Source organism: Limulus polyphemus, unplaced genomic scaffold (assembly GCF_000517525.1).
Source record: "Limulus polyphemus unplaced genomic scaffold, Limulus_polyphemus-2.1.2 Scaffold1098, whole genome shotgun sequence".
In the NCBI taxonomy this organism is placed as follows: domain Eukaryota; kingdom Metazoa; phylum Arthropoda; class Merostomata; order Xiphosura; family Limulidae; genus Limulus; species Limulus polyphemus.
The window spans coordinates 13,519-20,878 of NW_013666708.1; the positions used below are offsets into that span (position 1 = coordinate 13,519).

General features: G+C 32.8%; 1 protein-coding gene across 1 annotated transcript in view; it reads left to right on the forward strand.

The window, feature by feature from the left end:
- Positions 1-2,689: 2,689 nt before the first annotated feature.
- LOC106462119 (influenza virus NS1A-binding protein-like) overlaps positions 2,690-7,360 on the forward strand; it is a 40,176-nt gene continuing 35,505 nt past the window's right edge. The window contains exon 1 of the mRNA XM_022389259.1: positions 2,690-2,849. The gene's annotated coding sequence lies outside the window, so the exon portion shown is untranslated. The remainder of the gene's footprint in view (positions 2,850-7,360) is intronic.

Consider the following 7,360-nt stretch of genomic DNA (forward strand, 5'->3'; position numbering starts at 1 on the left):
AAACGAAATAATAATTTGATCTAAGTAAGAGTTTTTCTTCCCGATTTGTAAAAAATATTTACGCGATACAAACAAAAAGAATATTATTTTCGAAATCTGCGTAGCTGAATTATGGAAAATCCGTTAGTAAAATCAAAACAACTTTTATGAAATATAAATTCGCAGGCCTGTGTAATTTAATATAGAATACCACTATCGTCATCCTACAAGGAAGTACGTGTCTGTATTACCGAAATATTGTGGCATTCTAAAGAACCCTTGACCAATAGTTGACTCTGTATTAAGTCCCGCAAAAACGAAGGTTCTGGATTTTCCAAACGAAACTTATATTAAAAATAAACAACTCGACTGTAAAGGGTGAAACTAATACAAAGTGTACACAAAACACGTAAACAGTTCATTAACAAACTGTTTGCTTTACAGAGGTGAGTAGTCTTACCACTTTTATGGTGGTTAGTCTGTTGCTTCTGGTCACTTCCATAAAAAGACTTGTTTGCCCAATATTGAAATGGGCCCCTTAGTTCAGTGTGGAATAAAAGAAAGCGAGATCTTACTATTCTTAAAATTTATTTAAATTCTAAGCTTCACAAATCTCACACAACTCCTTACCATAACCCTGAATTGATCAATAGACATTAGGTTAACTCACTTTAACAATTTCTTTTCACTCAAATGAGCTGTACAGCATCAACCATCCCCAATATCCATTGTTAGACTGGAAGGTAGACGTCATCCACTCACTATTTTTGGGGAAACGCCATTTTTCGTAGTCTTTTTCCGCAGTATTATTTGTCTTGAAGAGTTGTTTTAGGGAAGTTTGAATTTTGTTATTTTAATTGCACGTTGGTAACTCTTTACAGTCCACTTACTGTTTTCTGTAGGAGTCTTACACTGTCAATACCATTTTCAAGGGGAGTGGACATCCACAACAGCTAGGTGTATAAAGTCATGAACAGTCAACTAATATTAAAGAGTCTCTAGAACCAAGCTTCAGATAAAACTCAACGCGGTTTGTGACTAAGTGCAAGACATCTGCACCAGACACACGCACACACAAAACTCTAAAAAGGTTTCCTGAGTATCCCGGAGTAGAGATACGCATAGGCGTCCGCAGAAATTATTCCAGGACGGGAGCAAAGTTTTTCGGGGAGGGAGGGGGCAAAGTAGTGTGAAATTGTGAACTGAATAAAAAATTCATATACATATGTTGAATAAATAAATAAAAAATTATGTTTCTAATTTTTTGGGGGGAATGCTCCCCTCCCCCCGCAGACGCCCATAGCGATATGTTAGATTTTTAGGCTAGAGAAGGATGTAATCTCACGATATACGATTATCTACCAGGAAGTAGTAACTGTAATACTCAAAGTAATTACACATCTTGCAAGGACTATACAAGAATTGAGTAATACCTAAATATATTACTCTATATTATCTTTCAAGGAAATCTACGACATTAATACTTCATTGTATTACAAAGTTTATTGGTGTGTTACATAACTGTACGACATATATAATTTGATCGTGTAATGTTGAAGTTACAACACTTAGTGTAAACAAATGAACAAAAAAAATGGACGAAACCACTCATATTTTAAATTTAAAATAGTAATTAGTGGGATTAATTGCAATATTGAAATGGGCCCAGTTTTGTGCATAAACGGTTCAGAGAAATATGTTAAAAAAGCTGATGGACCACGCCGGTAATTCTAGGAATATATGTTTGTTTGAAGTTAAGCACAAAGCTACACAATGGGCTACCTATTCTCTGTCCACCACAGTTATCATATCGAAACCCGGTTTCTAGCATTGTAAGCCCGCAGACATGCAGATGTGCCACTGAGCGAGGGGGAGGGGGGCTTCTTGGAATATAATGTCAGTAGTCTAGGAAAAACTTCCTTTACACTTCAGACATACATTGTATATACAATTATTATTTTTTATTTTAACCAACGTTTTGTCTTTGAGGCTTCCTCAGGGTTAATATACATATATTATGTTGTTAAAATAAAAATATCTATATTATATCTGGAGTGTAAAGGTCGTTTTTTTATAAACTTTTTATTAAAATGTGTAAATCCCTCCAATATGCACTACAAATTTTGAAAGACAACAAAAAATGTCAGTAATGTTGTGAAGAGTACGTACATGTGACATGAAATAAACTTAGTCGCCACAAAGATACCATGCAACCAGAGAAATCAACGTGAATATGTTTATAATTTTAGCTAAATTATTTGCTTTTAAACAGACGAATTATATTTCATTCTTATACATTGCAACATTGGATAAACCCATGAGGTTGGCTATGTATAGGTTAATTTCCAGGAAATTCCATTAAAACGTTTGAAAAACAAAAATATACAAACTGTCGTATCACGTGCCGATTTAAACAGCGAGAAAGTAATATTAACGGATAAACCACACAATGGTTGAAATAAATTATTTGACTATCGACTGTATTCAAGAAGTTTACAATAGTTTGATTCTTCCTGTCATTGATTTTCATTTTCACTTAAGGAGACTTTTTATGAGGGAAATGGGAAAGTTGTACCTCTGAAGGACTCTAGACACCCCTCACTTTCTAATGGTATAACTGTTGCTATGGTTAGCGTCGGGCCGTCAGATATTATTCTTCACTGTCATTGGTTTATATTGGCAAATCAGAATTAAGGAAACGAGCACACCCATGTTAGCCTAAGCGTAGCACAGCTCTTGCCGGTAAACAACCGATGAGTTATTTTATACGAAACTGACTCGTCAGCTTAGTATACGGTAATTCGCTTTCCCAAATTTAAAGCTTAGGAATATTCTTGATAAGCCCAAGTTGTGGGTTACAACAGCTTCAGGTAAGTTCCTCATAACTTTTCCCTGAGCACTCGAATTATTGGTGTTAGGCACGTGATCAGCGTATAAATTCAACACTTGTTCTGTCAGTGACGATCAATACAACAAGCTCGGACAGAAATGAAATTACGCAGTACTGTTTGTACTAGCACTAATAATGTTGGGATTTTGCTATTCTAGAATTTAGTCGAAATCAATTAAAAAAAACGAACAACAAAGAAATTAAAAGAGTATAACTTACGTAAGTTGTTCTGGCACACAAAACGCCAAAAGTAAAGAACAAAAAGTAATTAATATTGTCATTCATGCGGTATTGTTTCATTTATTTATTGACTTTACGTTATTCGATAAGGTTGAAATAATATCCGCAGTAATGCGGTCATATTACACGTTATTGTTGGTGAAAAATAATTTTTCGTATATCCCATAAGGATCAATAGAGAGCCTAAAGCAAAATGTATTGTGTATTTTAAGAAGAACTTAAGCACGTTGAGACGTGTGTGTATGTAATAGAATATTACTTAAAAGGATCATTTGAAATCCAGGAACGACATAAATAAATTTATTGGTAGAATAGAAAATGAGTAATTATTATTATTAAAACGAGTAAGTTGTAAATTTCAGGTCAGTGTCTCTTAAAAATATACCTGAATTACTGAAAAATGAAGACTTATTACACATAATAGTTTTAGTGGTTATGTGTGAATGGATATTAGCAAATTAAAATAAAGAAATTGGATGGAGCTATTACTATTAGTAGGGAATGTATGCTTAGAGCTTAATTTATAAACAGTTTTAATGACTTGGCGTTTAAAAACAAAAATACTATAAATTGTATTCCTACTTAAACTCTTTATGAAATTTTGTGTCATAGCGCAAATAAATTTATTTTGTAAAGAAACTAAAATATTACTAATTGATTTATAATTATTTAACAGGTAAATGTTACGTCCTTGATCATAGTGAGGGGAATATTTTCATGGGAACGAGCATTTTTGAGACAGTTTTTCGTTAAATGATAATTGAATGGGCGATTAACGAAAGTGAATGCAGTAAAGTTCCATCAGTGTTTGTTTATTTCCTTGTTTGTAATTTTAATTTTGGTTTAAACAGTGTGCCACAGTTTTTCTAATTTAATGAATGACTAGCATCATTAAGAAAAAGAGCCTAATCTATTTGTTTTAAAGTTGATTCGTAAAGAATGACTTTTTAATGGTATTGGTTGATTTGTTTAATGTAGTAAAGAGGGAGCTTCATGTGGCTTACTTGTGTCATCTACTTATTTTTGCTCCTAAACACTGTTTTTAGAAGTACTTCCGCGTAATAAAAAATACCATTTATTTTATTCTAGTTTCAAACAGGAAATAAGTTCAAATAACGACATTTATTATTCGGTGTTGTGAACAAAACTAAAACAGTTTCTTTATGTAAAACAACTAACGTATAGATAGTGGCATTGATATTGTTGTGTTTCTATATAACTCACAATTCTAAAGTTAACAAGTAAATCTCTTTTACTGTGTAATACCATTTTTCATTCTTTTAATAGTACCTACAAAGTAATTAAAATAGTTAATTAAACAGGTAATAACAATTGATTTTCGGATCTGAATGTAACCTTTAGAGTAAATGCTGTTTTTTGTGCTTTCAAAACTTATTCCATTGGTTTATAAACCACAAACTCGTATTTGAATTACAAACAAAATATTTTAACTTCTGGAGGTATTCTATAAATATTGGTAATAAATAAGGAATACAAAACAGCTAAAATGGGACATAAAAGAATATTTAAAATACATTAGCGTTTCACCAGCGTTTATTATACTTTGATGATGCCTGGTTAACGCCAGTGAAATGTTGACGTGTTTTAACTATTTTTTAATATTTTTTACCTTATTTATTACAACATTTATTTATTTAGGACGAGCTTTTCAAAATGCCGACAGGACAAGTCTTACGTAGAGTATCGTGTTATGAGTTTCTTTTAATTAAACATTTTAATTTTGTCTTTCAAAATTTGTAAGTTGTTATTAGACATATAATGATATATATAAAAGTCAAAACTTTAGTGTTATCACTGTTTCCTGGTCTGGTAAACAAGGATATGCATCACAGGAAGTTTTCCTTCCCTTTTACGTGTCTGTTAAAAGGAAATCAGCTTCTTTGAGTGCATCTCTTTTTAAATAAGCATTGTTAAAACGATACACTTATAATATAAATGATTTGTTTGCACTTTATATAAAAAAAACATCTTTTTTAGACTACGTTTTCATGGTATCGTTTCAAAAATTTATTGAAATATTTTCTCGTTTATATCGCTAGCGATCTAGAAAGTAACTTACGTTATGTTTAATTTGCACAGTCTCTAATAAATACGGGTGATTTGTTCACAAATACAATGGGTACTTGAAAAGAGCACGTAAGAATAGGCATTCTATATATGGTTTACGTAAGATAGATTCGGGGCACTGTGAAATACATTCGGGCACGAAGGTTCAGGTGCCAAAGCGACGCTCCTGCATATAGCGACCAATTTGCCTAATAGTTGTGATAATAATCACATTAGATTGCAGTTTTGTTGTGTGTTTTTTTTCATCTTAATTGATCGATTACGGATTTTAAATCATATATGATATTTGTAAAAGTAGCATTGTATGTGATTTTTTTTTAAGCTACAAATGATAAAATAATTTCTAAGTCTACTGATTTTTAGTGGTTCATCAGCTTTCAGCATTCAAACCGTAACTCAGATTCTTATACATCTACGTTTCAGGTATATTTTTGTTTCTCAAACTCCAGCCCAACTGACGACTAATGGTACTGAATAAAATCTTTCTGGACAGTGTCGTGTATGAAACAAAAAGATAACATTCACACCACTTGCGTTTGAATCCTTTAGTAGACGAATGATGTAAAAACAATTTGTATTGTAAAGGAATTTTAATCACAAATATTAGGCTTGTTGGTTTTCAATGCTTTGCAGCTTTCTTTATTTAAACTGTTATTTTTATTTTGTGACGTTTAAAAGATCTGAGTAGTCATTTTCTTCAAAGGCCCTTGTCAAGTCCCGAGCTTGGTACAATAGAAGCTGTACTGATACTAAAATCAAGGGTTAGAAAAAAACAAACGAATAAAACTGCCTTATCAAAGGCTACATCCTGTAATATATGTCTTATAACGACTGCATTTATTACGATCACGTGACAGTGTAATGCAACATTTTAAGTAGTACTGCACAAGTCATAGTTGTTCTCTAAATATTAGGCGTATCACTAGAAATAAGAAAAAATCACAAGATTTATGCCTTGGTACAACTATTAAAAAAAGGAAACTTTTACTGGGTAGTCAGCTAATCCAAACCTAAGTAAATCACATTTATATTATTCAATTTAAGGAAATGAATGCTTGAATTAAAATTGTACTACTGTGACAATCCATGCAGAAACTTGTATTTAGTGTTGTTGTAGCCAAATAGCGCTGGTACAGTTGTAAACAATGTAATCAAACTTGTCTTGCCAATTTATCAATCACAGTCTCTATTCTAGTGATAAGAGAGACATCGTCATCAACTGATTGTTTATGTGTAGTAAAAGGAACTTCGGGTATAGCAGGTTTCTTAGCTTCAGTTTTGAATGGATTGCAACCCACGCACGTATTTCTATTAAACGTTATAAACAAAGTTAATGTATATGCTGACTTCATTTTATTTTTACATTTTTTTTTACACTGCATTTTTACTTTCACATGGTTTCCAGTTTTATATGTACGTGTGTTTGTGAACATGCATGATTACATATATGCAGGTGTGTATGTAAACCCACAGCTCCCTCTAGCCAGCATTTGAATCAGAACATTAAAATATAGCTTACAATGCTGCTCTATCCTGAATTGGAAAGTTTCCTGAACAATCCTAGTGCAAAAATAAGACAACACTAAATTTTCTATTCTTCAAATATTCTTAGTGGTTTTCTTTTCCAAGGCCCATGGTATATGAATGGGGTGATTCCTTGTTACTGGTTATCTTGTTGCTGGGGGAGTTTTTCCTGGATTGATGGTCAGATGAACTCACTGGTGGCTCCAACTTTGATGAACCTCTGGAAGTTGTTTCATCAGGAACTCCAAACTCCTCGGCAGGTTCAATTTCCACTGACAAGTTCTTTTCTGGAGTTACATAGTTGCCTTTATTCTTACTGACGTATGTCTAAAGCCGACCTTTGGCTTGGATCATCTGTTCTTCTGGATTCCGTAAACCATGTCATTGATCTTTTATAGCAAACAATATGGCCTCTTTCAGCACCAGCTTAACTTTGGATTTGTCCTTTCTTGCATTGGAGATTCTATAAACATATGTCACCTCTGGGAATTCCGAGCTCATCAGTATTGACATCATAATAATTTTTCATTTTATCACTAGCTGGTTTATGTCTCTCTCGGGTAAAGCCCAGTGGTGGGATTCAAATATTTTAACAACAGGTTCTCTCACTAGCAGCATGTAAAAATATTAGATATTAAA